The sequence below is a fragment of the Phyllobates terribilis genome, unplaced genomic scaffold (genome assembly GCF_046119375.1).
Source record: "Phyllobates terribilis strain yellow unplaced genomic scaffold, ASM4611937v1 Scaffold_2__4_contigs__length_985480577, whole genome shotgun sequence".
In the NCBI taxonomy this organism is placed as follows: Eukaryota; Metazoa; Chordata; class Amphibia; order Anura; family Dendrobatidae; genus Phyllobates; species Phyllobates terribilis.
The window spans coordinates 655,499,655-655,517,017 of NW_027362762.1; positions in this window are offsets into that span (position 1 = coordinate 655,499,655).

Here is a 17,363-nt window from a genome sequence, read left to right on the forward strand (position 1 = left end):
AATACAAGTGTGGTTTTGCAGTTCCACGTGTCAAATCTCTGTGTTATCCTGCTTTTTTGCATTTTTTGCTGTAAAGAAAACAGTAGTGTCTCCTGATTGTTCAGACACAAATATATCTGTTGAAAATAGTCTGCTGTAGGCCCGAAAATACAAGTGTGGTTTTGCCGTTCCACGGGTCAAATCTCTGTATTATCCTGCTTTTTTGCATTTTTTGCTGTAAAGAAAAACAGTAGTGTCTCCTGATTGTTCAGACACAAATATATCTGTTGAAAATAGTCTGGTGTAGGCCTGAGAAATACAAGTGTGCTTTTGCAGTTCCATGGGTCAAATCTCTGTATTATCCTGCTTTTTTGCATTTTTTTGCTGTAAAGAAAATCAGTTGTGTCTCCTGATTGTGCAGACATAAATATATCTGTTGAAAATACTCTGGTGTAGGCCCGAGAAATTCAAGTGTGGTTTTGCAGTTCCACAGGTGTAATCTATGTATTATCCTGCTTTTTTGCTTTTTTTGCCGTAAAGAAAAACAGTAGTTTCTTTTGATTGTTCAGACACAAATTTATCTGTTTAAAATAGTCTGGTGTAGGCCACATTACTAGAACTGTGGTTTTGCAGTTCCACGGGTCAAATATCTGTATTATCCTTCTTTTGGCATTTTTTGCCGTAAATAAAAACAGTAGTGTCTCCTGATTGTTCAGACGCAAATATATCTGTTGAAAATATTCTGGTGTAGGCCCGAGAAACCCAAGTGTGGTTTTGCAGTTCCACGGGTCAAATCTCTGTATTATCCTGCTTTTTTGCATTTTTTGCCGTAAAGGAAAACAGTAGTATCTCCTGATTGTTCAGACACAAATATATCTGTTGAAAATAGTCTGGTGTAGGCCCGAGAAATACAAGTGTGGTTTCGAAGTTCCACGGGTCAAATCTCTGTATTATCCTGCTTTTTTGCATTTTTTGCCGTAAAGAAAAACAGTAGTGTCTCCTGATTGTTCAGACACAAATATATCTGTTGAAAATAGTCTGGTGTAGGCCCGAGAAATACAAGTGTGGTTTTGCAGTTCCATGGGTCAAATCTCTGTATTATCCTGCTTTTTTGCATTTTTTGCTGTAAAGAAAAACAGTAGTGTCTCCTGATTGTTCAGACACAAATATATCTGTTGAAAATAGTCTGGTGTAGGCCCAAGAAATAGAAGTGTTGTTTTGCAGTTCCACGGGTAAAATCTCTGTTTTATCCTGCTTTTTTGCATTTTTTGCTGTAAAGAAAAACAGTATTGTCTCCTGATTGTTCAGACACAAATATATCTGTTGAAAATAGTCTGGTGTAGGCCCGAGAAATACAAGTGTGGTTTTGCAGTTATACAGGTCAAATCTCTGTATTATCTTGTTTTTTTGCATTTTTTGCCGCAAAGAAAAACAGTAGTGTCTCCTGATTGTTCAGACACAAATATATCTGTTGAAAATAGTCTGGTGTAGGCCCGAGAAATACAAGTGTGGTTTTGCAGATCCACGGGTCAAATCTCTGTATTATCCTGCTTTTTTGCATTTTTTGCTGTAAAGACAAACAGTAGTGTCTTCTGATTGTTCAGACAAAAAATTTACCTGTTGAAAATAGTCTGGTGTAGGCCCGAGAAATACAAGTGTGGTTTTGCAGTTATACGGGTCAAATCTCTGTATTATCCTGCTTTTTTGCATTTTTTGTTGTAAAGAAAAACAGTAGAGTCTCCTGATTGTTCAGACACAAATATATCTGTTGAAAATAGTCTGACATAGGCCCGAGAAATACAACTGTGGTTTTGCAGTTCCACGGGTCAAATCTCTCTATTATCCTGCTTTTTTGCATTTTTTGCTGTAACGAAAAACAGTAGTGTCTCGTGATTGTTCAGACACAAATACTGTATATCTGTTGAAAATAGTCTGGTGTAGGCCCGAGAAATACAAGTGTGGTTTTGCAGTTCCACGGGTCAAATCTCTGTATTATGCTGCTTTTTTGCATTTTTTGCTGTAAAGAAAAACATTAGTGTCTCCTGATTGTTCAGACACAAATATATCTGTTGAAAATAGTCTGGTGTAGGCCCGAGAAATACAAATGTGGTTTTGCAGTTCCACAGGTCAAATGTCTGTATTATCCTGCTTTTTTGCATTTTTTGCTGTAACGAAAAACAGTAGTGTCTCCTGATTGTTCAGACACAAATATATCTGTTGAAAATAGTCTGGTGTAGGCCTGAGAAATACAAGTGTGGTTTTGCAGTTCCACGGGTGAAATCTCTGTATTATCCTACTTTTTTGCATTTTTTGCCGTAAAGAAAATCAGTAGTGTCTCCTGATTTTTCAGGCACAAATATATCTGTTGAAAATAGTCTGGTGTAGGCCCGAGAAATAGAAGTGTTGTTTTGCAGTTCCACGGGTCAAATCTCTGTATTATCCTGCTTTTTTGCATTTTTTGCTGTAACGAAAAACAGTAGTGTCTCGTGATTGTTCAGACACAAATACTGTATATCTGTTGAAAACAGTCTGGTGTAGGCCCAAGAAATACAAGTGTGGTTTTGTAGTTCCACGGGTCAAATCTCTGTATTATCCTGCTTTTTTGCATTTTTTGCTGTAAAGAAAAACAGTAGTGTCTCCTGATTGTTCAGACACAAATATTTCTGTTGAAAATAGTCTGGTGTAGGCCCGAGAAATAGAAGTGTTGTTTTGCAGTTCCACGGGTCAAATCTCTGTATTATCCTGCTTTTTTGCATTTTTTGCTGTAAAGAAAAACAGTAGTGTCTCCTGATTGTTCAGACACAAATATTTCTGTTGAAAATAGTCTGGTGTAGGCCCCAGAAATAGAAGTGTTGTTTTGCAGTTCCACGGGTCAAATCTCTGTATTATCCTGCTTTTTTGCATTTTTTGCTGTGAAGACAAACAGTAGTGTCTTCTGATTGTTCAGACAAAAAATTTATCTGTTGAGAATAGTCTGGTGTAGGCCAGATTACTAGAACTGTGGTTTTGCAGTTCCACGGGTCAAATCTCTGTATTATCCTGCTTTTTTGCATTTTTTACTGTAACGAAAAACAGTAGTGTCTTCTGATTGTTCAGACACAAATATATCTGTTGAAAATAGTCTACTGTATGCCCGAGAAATACAAGTGTGGTTTTGCAGTTATACGGGTCAAATCTCTGTATTATCCTGCTTTTTTGCATTTTTTGTCGTAAAGAAAAACAGTATTGTCTCCTGATTGTTCAGACACAAATATATCTGTTGAAAATAGTCTGACATAGGCCCCAGAAATACAACTGTGGTTTTTCAGTTCCACGGGTCAAATCTCTGTATTATCCTGCTTTTTTGCATTTTTTGCTGTAACGAAAAACAGCAGTGTCTCGTGATTGTTCAGACACAAATACTGTATATCTGTTGAAAATAGTCTGGTGTAGGCCCGAGAAATACAAGTGTGGTTTTGCAGTTCCATGGGTCAAATCTCTGTATTATCCTGCTTTTTTACATTTTTTGCTGTAAAGAAAAACAGTAGTGTCTCCTGATTGTTCAGACACAAATATATCTGTTGAAAATAGTCTGGTGTAGGCCCGAGAAATACAAATGTGGTTTTGCAGTTCCACGGGTCAAATGTCTGTATTATCCTGCTTTTTTGCATTTTTTGCTGTAACGAAAAACAGTAGTGTCTCCTGATTGTTCAGACACAAATATATCTGTTGAAAATAGTCTGGTGTAGGCCTGAGAAATACAAGTGTGGTTTTGCAGTTCCACGGGTCAAATCTCTGTATTATCCTGCTTTTTTGCATTTTTTGCCGTAAAGAAAATCAGTAGTGTCTCCTGATTGTTGAGGCACAAATATATCTGTTGAAAATAGTCTGGTGTAGGCCCGAGAAATACAAATGTGGTTTTGCTGTTCCACGGGTCAAATCTCTGTATTATCCTGCTTTTTTGCATTTTTTGCTGTAAAGACAAACAGTAGTGTCTTCTGATTGTTCAGACAAAAAATTTATCTGTTGAGAATAGTCTGGTGTAGGCCAGATTACTAGAACTGTGGTTTTGCAGTTCCACGGGTCAAATCTCTGTATTATCCTGCTTTTTTGCATTTTTTGTCGTAAAGAAAAACAGTAGTGTCTCCTGATTGTTCAGACACAAATATATCTGTTGAAAATAGTCTGACATAGGCCCCAGAAATACAACTGTGGTTTTTCAGTTCCACGGGTCAAATCTCTGTATTATCCTGCTTTTTTGCATCTTTTGCTGTAACGAAAAACAGTAGTGTCTCGTAATTGTTCAGACACAAATACTGTATATCTTTTGAAAATAGTCTGGTGTAGGCCCAAGAAATACAAGTGTGGTTTTGCAGTTCCCCGGGTCAAATCTCTGTATTATGCTGCTTTTTTGCATTTTTTGCTGTAAAGAAAAACAGTAGTGTCTCCTGATTGTTCAGACACAAATATATCTGTTGAAAATAGTCTGGTGTAGGCCCGAGAAATAGAAGTGTTGTTTTGCAGTTCCACAGGTCAAATCTCTGTATTATCCTGCTTTTTTGCATTTTTTGCTGTAAAGACAAACAGTAGTGTCTTCTGATTGTTCAGACACAAATATATCTGTTGAAAATAGTCTGCTGTGTGCCCGAGAAATACAAGTGTGGTTTTGCAGTTATACGGGTCAAATCTCTGTATTATACTGCTTTTTTGCATTTTTTGTCGTAAAGAAAAACAGTAGTGTCTCCTGATTGTTCAGACACAAATATATCTGTTGAAAATAGTCTGACATAGGCCCCAGAAATACAACTGTGGTTTTTCAGTTCCACGGGTCAAATCTCTGTATTATCCTGCTTTTTTGCATTTTTTGCTGTAACGAAAAACAGTAGTGTCTCGTGATTGTTCAGACACAAATACTGTATATCTGTTGAATATAGTCTGGTGTAGACCCAAGAAATACAAGTGTGGTTTTGCAGTTCCACTGGTCAAATCTCTGTATTATCCTGCTTTTTTGCATTTTTTGCCGTAATAAAAACAGCAGTGTCTCCTGTTTGTTCAGACACAAATATATCTTTTGAAAATAGTCTGGTGTAGGCCCGAGAAATACAAGTGTGGTTTTGCAGTTCCACGGGTCAAATCTCTGCATTATGCTGCTTTTTTGCATTTTTTGCCGTAAAGAAAAACAGTAGTGTCTTTTGATTGTTCAGACACAAATTTATCTGTTTAAAATATTCTGGTGTATTCCACATTACTAGAACTGTGGTTTTGCAGTTCCATGGGTCAAATCTCTGTATTGTTCTTCTTTTGGCATTTTTTGCCGTACAGAAAAACAAAAGTATCTCATGATTGCTCAGACACAAATATCTCTGTTGAAAATTTTCTGGTGTAGGCCCGAGAAACCCAAGTGTGGTTTTGCAGTTCCACGGGTCAAATCTCTGTATTATCCTGCTTTTTTGCATTTTTTGCCGTAAAGAAAAACAGTAGTGTCTCCTGATTGTTCAGACACAAATATATCTGTTGAAAATAGTCTGGTGTAGGCCCGAGAAATAAAAGCTTGGTTTTGAAGTTCCACGGGTCAAATCTCTGTATTATCCTGCTTTTTTGCATTTTTTGCCGTAAAGAAAAACAGTAGTGTCTCCTGATTGTTCAGACACAAATATATCTGTTGAAAATAGTCTGCTGTAGGCCCGAGAAATACAAGTGTGGTTTTGCCGTTCCACGGGTCAAATCTCTGTATTATCCTGCTTTTTTGCATTTTTTGCCGCAAAGAAAAACAGTAGTGTCTTGTGATTGTTCAGACACAAATATATCTGTTGAAAATAGTCTGATATAGACCCGAGAAATACAAGTGTGGTTTTGCAGTTCCACGGGTCAAATCTCTGTGTTATCCTGCTTTTTTGCATTTTTTGCCGTAAAGAAAAACAGTAGTGTCTCCTGATTGTTCAGACACAAATATATCTGTTGAAAATAGTCTGGTGTAGGCCCGAGAAATACAAGTGTGGTTTTACAGTTATACGGGTCAAGTCTCTGTATTAACCTGCTTTTTTGCATTTTTTGTCGTAAAGAAAAACAGTAGTGTCTCCTGATTGTTCAGACACAAATATATCTGTTGAAAATAGTCTGCTGTAGGCCCGAGAAATACAACTGTGGTTTGCAGTTCCAGGGGTCAAATCTCTGTATTATCCTGCTTTTTTGCATTTTTTGCTGTAACGAAAAACAGTAGTGTCTCGTGATTGTTCAGACACAAATACTGTATATCTGATGAAAATAGTCTGGTGTAGGCCCGAGAGATACATGTGTGGTTTTGCAGTTCCATCGGTCAAATCTCTGTATTATCCTGATTTTTTGCATTTTTTTGCCGTAAAGAAAAATAGTAGTGTCTCCTGTTTGTTCAGACATAAATAAATCTGTTGAAAATAGTCTGGTGTAGGCCCGAGAAATACAAGTGTGGTTTTGCAGTTCCACGGGTCAAATCTCTGTATTATCCTACTTTTTTGCATTTTTGCCATAAAGAAAATCAGTAGTGTCTCCTGATTGTCCAGACACAAATATATCTGTTGAAAATAGTCTGGTGTAGGCCCGAGAAATACAAGTGTGGTTTTGCAGTTCAATGGGTCAAATCTCTGTATTATCCTGCGTTTTTGCATTTTTTGCCATAAAAAAAAACAGTAGTGTCTCCTGATTGTTCAGGCACAAATATATCTGTTGAAAATAGTCTGGTGTAGGCCCGAGAAATATAAGTGTGGTTTTGCAGTTCCACGGGTCAAATCTCTGTATTATCCTGCTTTTTTTGCATTTTTTGCTGTAAAGAAAAACAGTAGTGTCTCCTGATTGTTCAGACCCAAATATATCTGTTGAAAATAGTCTGGTGTAGGCCCGAGAAATATAAGTGTGGTTTTGCAGTTCCACGGGTCAAATCTCTGTATTATCCTGCTTTTTTTGCATTTTTTGCTGTAAAGAAAAACAGTAGTGTCTCCTGATTGTTCAGACACATATATATCTGTTGAAAGTAGTCTGCTGTAGGCCCGAGAAATACAAGTGTGCTTTTGCAGTTATACAGGTCAAATCTCTGTATTATCTTGCTATTTTGCATTTTTTGCCGTAAAGAAAAACAGTAGTGTCTTCTGATTCTTCAGACACAAATATATCTGTTGAAAATAGTCTGATATAGGCCAGAGAAATACATGTGTGCTTTTGCAGTTCCACCGGTCAAATCTCTGTATTATCCTGCTTGTTTGCGTTATTTGCTGTAAAGAAAAACAGTCATGTCTCCTGATTGTTCAGACACAAATATATCTGTTGAAAATAGTCTGGTGTAGGCCCGAGAAATACAAGTGTGGTTTTGTAGTTCCACGGGTCAAATCTCTGTATTATCCTGCTTTTTTGCATTTTTTGCTGTAACGAAAAACAGTAGTGTCTTCTGATTGTTCAGACACAAATATATCTGTTGAAAATAGTCTGCTGTATGCCCGAGAAATACAAGTGTGGTTTTGCAGTTATACGGGTCAAATCTCTGTATTATCCTGCTTTTTTGCATTTTTTGTCGTAAAGAAAAACAGTAGTGTCTCCTGATTGTTCAGACACAAATATATCTGTTGAAAATAGTCTGACATAGGCCCCAGAAATACAACTGTGGTTTTTCAGTTCCACGGGTCAAATCTCTGTATTATCCTGCTTTTTTGCATTTTTTTGCTGTAAAGAAAATCAGTAGTGTCTCCTGATTGTTCAGACATAAATATATCTGTTGAAAATAGTCTGGTGTAGGCCCAAGAAATTCAAGTGTGGTTTTGCAGTTCCACAGGTGTAATCTCTGTATTATCCTGCTTTTTTGCATTTTTTGCCGTAAAGAAAAACAGTAGTGTCTTTTGATTGTTCAGACAGAAATTTATCTGTTTAAAATAGTCTGGTGTATTCCACATTACTAGAACTGTGGTTTTGCAGTTCCATGGGTCAAATCTCTGTATTGTTCTTCTTTTGGCTTTTTTTGCCGTACAGAAAAACAGTAGTATCTCCTGATTGTTCAGACACAAATATATCTGTTGAAAATAGTCTGCTGTAGGCCTGAGAAATACAAGTGTGGTTTTGCCGTTCCACGGGTCAAATCTCTGTATTATCCTGATTTTTTGCATTTTTTGGTGTAAAGAAAAACAGTAGTGTCTTCTGATTGTTCAGGCACAAATCTATCTGTTGAAAATAGTCTGAAAAAGACCCGAGAAATACAAGTGTGGTTTTACAGTTCCACGGGTCAAATCTCTGTATTATCTTGCTTGTTTGCATTATTTGCTGTAAAGAAAAACAGTCGTGTCTCCTGATTGTTCAGACACAAATATATCTGTTGAAAATAGTCTGCTGTAGGCCCGAGAAATACAAGTGTGGTTTTGCCGTTCCACGGGTCAAATCTCTGTATTATCCTGCTTTTTTGCATTTTTTGCCGCAAAGAAAAACAGTAGTGTCTTGTGATTGTTCAGACACAAATATATCTGTTGAAAATAGTCTGATATAGACCCGAGAAATACAAGTGTGGTTTTGCAGTTCCACGGGTCAAATCTCTGTGTTATCCTGCTTTTTTGCATTTTTTGCCGTAAAGAAAAACAGTAGTGTCTCCTGATTGTTCAGACACAAATATATCTGTTGAAAATAGTCTGGTGTAGGCCCGAGAAATACAAGTGTGGTTTTGCAGTTATACGGGTCAAGTCTCTGTATTAACCTGCTTTTTTGCATTTTTTGTCGTAAAGAAAAACAGTAGTGTCTCCTGATTGTTCAGACACAAATATATCTGTTGAAAATAGTCTGCTGTAGGCCCTAGAAATACAACTGTGGTTTGCAGTTCCAGGGGTCAAATCTCTGTATCATCCTGCTTTTTTGCATTTTTTGCTGTAACGAAAAACAGTAGTGTCTCGTGATTGTTCAGACACAAATACTGTATATCTGTTGAAAATAGTCTGGTGTAGGCCCGAGAGATACATGTGTGGTTTTGCAGTTCCATCGGTCAAATCTCTGTATTATCCTGATTTTTTGCATTTTTTTGCCGTAAAGAAAAATAGTAGTGTCTCCTGTTTGTTCAGACATAAATAAATCTGTTGAAAATAGTCTGGTGTAGGCCCGAGAAATACAAGTGTGGTTTTGCAGTTCCACGGTCAAATCTCTGTATTATCCTACTTTTTTGCATTTTTGCCATAAAGAAAATCAGTAGTGTCTCCTGATTGTCCAGACACAAATATATCTGTTGAAAATAGTCTGGTGTAGGCCCGAGAAATACAAGTGTGGTTTTGCAGTTCAATGGGTCAAATCTCTGTATTATCCTGCGTTTTTGCATTTTTTGCCATAAAAAAAAACAGTAGTGTCTCCTGATTGTTCAGGCACAAATATATCTGTTGAAAATAGTCTGGTGTAGGCCCGAGAAATATAAGTGTGGTTTTGCAGTTCCACGGGTCAAATCTCTGTATTATCCTGCTTTTTTTGCATTTTTTGCTGTAAAGAAAAACAGTAGTGTCTCCTGATTGTTCAGACCCAAATATATCTGTTGAAAATAGTCTGGTGTAGGCCCGAGAAATATAAGTGTGGTTTTGCAGTTCCACGGGTCAAATCTCTGTATTATCCTGCTTTTTTTGCATTTTTTGCTGTAAAGAAAAACAGTAGTGTCTCCTGATTGTTCAGACACATATATATCTGTTGAAAGTAGTCTGCTGTAGGCCCGAGAAATACAAGTGTGCTTTTGCAGTTATACAGGTCAAATCTCTGTATTATCTTGCTATTTTGCATTTTTTGCCGTAAAGAAAAACAGTAGTGTCTTCTGATTCTTCAGACACAAATATATCTGTTGAAAATAGTCTGATATAGGCCAGAGAAATACATGTGTGCTTTTGCAGTTCCACCGGTCAAATGTCTGTATTATCCTGCTTGTTTGCGTTATTTGCTGTAAAGAAAAACAGTCATGTCTCCTGATTGTTCAGACACAAATATATCTGTTGAAAATAGTCTGGTGTAGGCCCGAGAAATACAAGTGTGGTTTTGTAGTTCCACGGGTCAAATCTCTGTATTATCCTGCTTTTTTGCATTTTTTGCTGTAACGAAAAACAGTAGTGTCTTCTGATTGTTCAGACACAAATATATCTGTTGAAAATAGTCTGCTGTATGCCCGAGAAATACAAGTGTGGTTTTGCAGTTATACGGGTCAAATCTCTGTATTATCCTGCTTTTTTGCATTTTTTGTCGTAAAGAAAAACAGTAGTGTCTCCTGATTGTTCAGACACAAATATATCTGTTGAAAATAGTCTGACATAGGCCCCAGAAATACAACTGTGGTTTTTCAGTTCCACGGGTCAAATCTCTGTATTATCCTGCTTTTTTGCATTTTTTTGCTGTAAAGAAAATCAGTAGTGTCTCCTGATTGTTCAGACATAAATATATCTGTTGAAAATAGTCTGGTGTAGGCCCAAGAAATTCAAGTGTGGTTTTGCAGTTCCACAGGTGTAATCTCTGTATTATCCTGCTTTTTTGCATTTTTTGACGTAAAGAAAAACAGTAGTGTCTTTTGATTGTTCAGACACAAATTTATCTGTTTAAAATAGTCTGGTGTATTCCACATTACTAGAACTGTGGTTTTGCAGTTCCATGGGTCAAATCTCTGTATTGTTCTTCTTTTGGCTTTTTTTGCCGTACAGAAAAACAGTAGTATCTCCTGATTGTTCAGACACAAATATATCTGTTGAAAATAGTCTGCTGTAGCCCTGAGAAATACAAGTGTGGTTTTGCCGTTCCACGGGTCAAATCTCTGTATTATCCTGATTTTTTGCATTTTTTGGTGTAAAGAAAAACAGTAGTGTCTTCTGATTGTTCAGGCACAAATCTATCTGTTGAAAATAGTCTGAAAAAGACCCGAGAAATACAAGTGTGGTTTTGCAGTTCCACGGGTCAAATCTCTGTATTATCCTGCTTTTTTGCATTTTTTCCTGTAAAGAAAAACAGTAGTGTCTTCTGATTGTTCAGACACAAATATATCTGTTGAAAATAGTCTGCTGTAGGCCCGAGAAATACAAGTGTGGTTTTGCAGTTATATAGGTCAAATCTCTGTATTATCTTGCTTTTTTGCATTTTTTGCCGCAAAGAAAAACAGTATTGTGTTCTGATTGTTCAGACACAAATATATCTGTTGAAAATAGTCTGATAAAGACCCGAGAAATACAAGTGTGGTTTTGCAGTTCCACGGGTCAAATCTCTGTATTATCCTGCTTGTTTGCATTATTTGCTGTAAAGAAAAACAGTAGTGTATTCTGATTGTTCAGACACAAATATATGTGTTGAAAATAGTCTGCTGTAGGACCGAGAAATACAAGTGTGGTTTTGCAGTTATACGGGTCAAATCTCTGTATTATCCTGCTTTTTTGCATTTTTTGTCTTAAAGAAAAACAGTAGTGTCTCCTGATTGTTCAGACACAAATATATCTGTTGAAAATAGTCTGACATAGGCCAGAGAAATACAACTGTGGTTTTGCAGTTCCATGGGTCAAATCTCTGTATTATCCTGCTTTCTTGCATTTTTTGCAGTAACGAAAAACAGTAGTGTCTCGTGATTGTTCAGACACAAATACTGTATATCTTTTCAAAATAGTCTGGTGTAGGCCCGAGAAATACAAGTGTGGTTTTGCAGTTCCTCCGTTCAAATGTCTGTATTATCCTGCTTTTTTGCATTTTTTTGCCGTAAAGAAAAACAGTAGTGTCTCCTGATTGTTCAGGCACAAATATATCTGTTGAAAATAGTCTGATGTAGGCCCGAGAAATACAAGCGTGGTTTTGCAGTTCCATGGGTCAAATCTCTGTATTATCCTGCTTTTTTGCATTTTTTGCTGTAAAGAAATACAGTAGTGTCTCCTGATTGTTCAGACACAAATATATCTGTTGAAAATAGTCTGGTCTAGGCCTGAGAAATACAAGTGTGGTTTTGCAGTTCCACGGGTCAAATCTCTGTATTATCCTGCTTTTTTGCATTTTTTGCTGTAAAGAAAAACAGTAGTGTCTCCTGATTGTTCAGACACAAATATATCTGTTGAAAATAGTCTGGTGTAGGCCCGAGAAATACAAGTGTGGTTTTGCAGTTCCACGGGTCAAATCTCTGTATTATCCTACTTTTTTGCATTTTTTGGTGTAAAGAAAAACAGTAGTGTCTCCTGATTGTTCAGATACAAATATGTCTGTTGAAAATAGTCTGGTGTAGGCCCGAGAAATACAAATGTGGTTTTGCAGTTCCACGGGTCAAATCTCTGTATTATCCTACTTTTTTGCATTTTTTTGGTGTAAAGAAAAACAGTAGTGTCTCCTGATTGTTCAGACACAAATATATCGGTTGAAAATAGTCTGATATAGGCCCGAGAAATACAAGTGTGGTTTTGCAGTTCCACAGGTCGAAATCTCTGTATTATCCTGCTTGCTTGCATTATTTGCCGTAAAGAAAAACAGTCGTGTCTCCTGATTGTTCAGACACAAATATATCTGTTGAAAATATTCTGGTGTAGGCCCGAGAAATTCAAGTGTAGTTTTGCAGTTCCACGGGTCAAATCTCTGTATTATCTTGCTTGTTTGCATTATTTGCTGGAAAGAAAAACAGTCGTGTCTCCTGATTGTTCAGACACAAATCTATCTGTTGAAAATAGTCTGCTGTATGCCCGAGAAATACAAGTGTGGTTTTGCAGTTATACGGGTCAAATCTCTGTATTATCCTGCTTTTTTGCATTTTTTGTCGTAAAGAAAAACAGTAGAGTCTCCTGATTGTTCAGACACAAATATATCTGTTGAAAATAGTCTGACATAGGCCCCAGAAATACAACTGTGGTTTTTCAGTTCCACGGGTCAAATCTCTGTATTATCCTACTTTTTTGCATTTTTGCTGTAACGAAAAACAGTAGTGTCTCGTGATTGTTCAGACACAAATACTGTATATCTGTTGAAAATAGTCTGGTGTAGGCCCGAGAAATTCAAGTGTAGTTTTGCAGTTCCACAGGTCAAATCTCTGTATTGTCCTGCTTGTTTGCATTATTTGCTCTAAAGAAAAACAGTCGTGTCTCCTGGTTGTTCAGACACAAATATATCTGTTGAGAATAGCCTGGTGTAGGCCCGAGAAATACAAGTGTGCTTTTGCAGTTCCATGGGTCAAATCTCTGAATTATCCTGCTTTTTTGCATTTTTTTGCTGTAAAGAAAATCAGTAGTGTCTCCTGATTGTTCAGACATAAATATATCTGTTGAAAATTGTCTGGTGTAGGCCCAAGAAATTCAAGTGTGGTTTTGCAGTTCCACAGGTGTAATCTCTGTACTATCCTGCTTTTTTGCATTTTTTGCCGTAAAGAAAAACAGTAGTGTCTTTTGATTGTTCAGACACAAATTTATCTGTTTAAAATAGTCTGTTGTATTCCACATTACTAGAACTGTGGTTTTGCAGTTCCATGGGTCAAATCTCTGTATTATTCTTCTTTTGGCATTTTTTGCCGTAAAGAAAAACAGTAGTGTCTCCTGATTGTTCAGACACAAATATATCTGTTGAAAATTTTCTGGTGTAGGCCCGAGAAACCCAAGTGTGGTTTTGCAGTTCCACGGGTCAAATCTCTGTATTATCCTGCTTTTTTGCATTTTTTGCCGTAAAGAAAAACAGTAGTGTCTCCTGATTGTTCAGACACAAATATATCTGTTGAAAATAGTCTGCTGTAGGCCCGAGAAATACAAGTGTGGTTTTGCCGTTCCACGGGTCAAATCTCTGTATTATCCTGCTTTTTTGCATTTTTTCTTGTAAATAAAAACAGTAGTGTCTTCTGATTGTTCAGACACAAATATATCTGTTGAAAATAGTCTGCTGTAGGCCCGAGAAATACAAGTGTGGTTTTGCAGTTATACAGGTCAAATCTCTGTATTATCCTGCTTGTTTGCATTTTTTGCCGCAAAGAAAAACAGTATTGTGTTCTGATTGTTCAGACACAAATATATCTTTTGAAAATAGTCTGATAAAGACCCGAGAAATACAAGTGTGGTTTTGCAGTTCCACGGGTCAAATCTCTGTATTATCCTGCTTGTTTGCATTATTTGCTGTAAAGAAAAACAGTAGTGTATTCTGATTGTTCAGACACAAATATATGTGTTGAAAATAGTCTGCTGTCGGACCGAGAAATACAAGTGTGGTTTTGCAGTTATACGGGTCAAATCTCTGTATTATCCTGCTTTTTTGCATTTTTTGTCGTAAAGAAAAACAGTAGTGTCTCCTGATTGCTCAGACACAAATATATCTGTTGAAAATAGTCTGACATAGGCCAGAGAAATACAACTGTGGTTTTGCAGTTCCATGGGTCAAATCTCTGTATTATCCTGCTTTTTTGCATTTTTTGCTGTAACGAAAAACAGTAGTGTCTCGTGATTGTTCAGACACAAATACTGTATATCTGTTGAAAATAGTCTGGTGTAGGCCCGAGAAATACAAATGTGGTTTTGCAGTTCCTCCGGTCAAATCTCTGTATTATCCTGCTTTTTTGCATTTTTTTGCCGTAAAGAAAAACAGTAGTGTCTCCTGTTTGTTCAGACACAAATATATCTGTTGAAAATAGTCTGGTGTAGGCCCGAGAAATACAAATGTGGTTTTGCAGTTCCACGGGTCAAATGTCTGTATTATCCTGCTTTTTAGCATTTTTTGCTGTAACGAAAAACAGTAGTGTCTCCTGATTGTTCAGACACAAATATATCTGTTGAAAGTAGTCTGGTGTAGGCCTGAGAAATACAAGTGTGGTTTTGCAGTTCCACGGGTCAAATCTCTGTATTATCCTACTTTTTTGCATTTTTTGCCGTAAAGAAAATCAGTAGTGTCTCCAGATTGTCCAGACACAAATATATCTGTTGAAAATAGTCTGCTGTAGGCCCGAGAAATACAAGTGTGGTTTTGCAGTTATATAGGTCAAATCTCTGTATTATCTTGCTTTTTTGCATTTTTTGCCGCAAAGAAAAACAGTATTGTGTTCTGATTGTTCAGACACAAATATATCTGTTGAAAATGGTCTGATAAAGACCCGAGAAATACAAGTGTGGTTTTGCAGTTCCACGGGTCAAATCTCTGTATTATCCTGCTTTTTTGCATTTTTTGCCGTAAAGAAAAACAGTAGTGTCTCCTGATTGTTCAGACACAAATATATCTGTTGAAAATAGTCTGCTGTAGGCCCGAGAAATACAAGTGTGGTTTTGCCGTTCCACGGTTCAAATCTCTGTATTATCCTGCTTTTTTGCATTTTTTCCTGTAAAGAAAAACAGTAGTGTCTTCTGATTGTTCAGACACAAATATATCTGTTGAAAATAGTCTGCTGTAGGCCCGAGAAATACAAGTGTGGTTTTGCAGTTATAAAGGTCAAATCTCTGTATTATCTTGCTTTTTTGCATTTTTTGCCGCAAAGAAAAACAGTATTGTGTTCTGATTGTTCAGACACAAATATATCTGTTGAAAATAGTCTGATAAAGACCCGAGAAATACAAGTGTGGTTTTGCAGTTCCACGGGTCAAATCTCTGTATTATCCTGCTTGTTTGCATTATTTGCTGTAAAGAAAAACAGTAGTATATTCTGATTGTTCAGACACAAATATATGTGTTGAAAATAGTCTGCTGTAGGACCGAGAAATACAAGTGTGGTTTTGCAGTTATACGGGTCAAATCTCTGTATTATCCTGCTTTTTTGCATTTTTTGTCTTAAAGAAAAACAGTAGTGTCTCCTGATTGTTCAGACACAAATATATCTGTTGAAAATAGTCTGACATAGGCCAGAGAAATACAACTGTGGTTTTGCAGTTCCATGGGTCAAATCTCTGTATTATCCTGCTTTCTTGCATTTTTTGCAGTAACGAAAAACAGTAGTGTCTCGTGATTGTTCAGACACAAATACTGTATATCTGTTCAAAATAGTCTGGTGTAGGCCCGAGAAATACAAGTGTGGTTTTGCAGTTCCTCCGTTCAAATCTCTGTATTATCCTGCTTTTTTGCATTTTTTTGCCGTAAAGAAAAACAGTAGTGTCTCCTGTTTGTTCAGACACAAATATATCTGTTGAAAATAGTCTGGTGTAGGCCCGAGAAATACAAGTGTGGTTTTGCAGTTCCACCGGTCAAATCTCTGTATTATGCTGCTTTTTTGCATTTTTTGCTGTAAAGAAAAACAGTAGTGTCTTCTGAGTGTTCAGACACAAATATATCTGTTGAAAATAGTCTGGTGCAGGCCCGAGAAATACAAATGTGGTTTTGCAGTTCCACGGGTCAAATGTCTGTATTATCCTGCTTTTTTGCATTTTTTGCTGTAACGAAAAACAGTAGTGTCTCCTGATTGTTCAGACACAAATATATCTGTTGAAAGTAGTCTGGTGTAGGCCTGAGAAATGCAAGTGTGGTTTTGCAGTTCCAAGGGTCAAATCTCTGTATTTTCCTACTTTTTTGCATTTTTTGCCGTAAAGAAAATCAGTAGTTTCTCCTGATTGTCCAGACACAAATATATCTGTTGAAAATAGTCTGGTGTAGGCCCGAGAAATACAAGTGTGGTTTTGCAGTTCCATGGGTCAAATCTCTGCATTATCGTGCGTTTTTGCCATAAAGAAAAACAGTAGTGTCTCCTGATTGTTCAGGCACAAATATATCTGTTGAAAATAGTCTGGTGTAGGCCCGAGAAATACAAGCGTGGTTTTGCAGTTCCATGGGTCAAATCTCTGTATTATCCTGCTTTTTTGCATTTTTTGCTGTAAAGAAATACAGTAGTGTCTCCTGATTGTTCAGACACAAATATATCTGTTGAAAATAGTCTGGTCTAGGCCCGAGAAATACAACTGTGGTTTTGCAGTTCCACGGGTCAAATCTCTGTATTATCCTGCTTTTTTGCATTTTTTGCTGTAAAGAAAAACAGTAGTGTCTCCTGATTGTTCAGACACAAATATATCTGTTGAAAATAGTCTGGTGTAGGCCCGAGAAATACAAGTGTGGTTTTGCAGTTCCACGGGTCAAATCTCTATATTATCCTACTTTTTTGCATTTTTTGGTGTAAAGAAAAACAGTAGTGTCTCCTGATTGTTCAGACACAAATATATCTGTTGAAAATAGTCTGGTGTAGGCCCGAGAAATACAAATGTGGTTTTGCAGTTCCACGGGTCAAATCTCTGTATTATCCTACTTTTTTGCATTTTTTTGGTGTAAAGAAAAACAGTAGTGTCTCCTGATTGTTTAGACACAAATATATCGGTTGAAAATAGTCTGATATAGGCCCGAGAAATACAAGTGTGGTTTTGCAGTTCCACGCGTCAAATCTCTGTATTATCCTGCTTGCTTGCATTATTTGCCGTAAAGAAAAACAGTCGTGTCTCCTGATTGTTCAGACACAAATATATCTGTTGAAAATATTCTGGTGTAGGCCC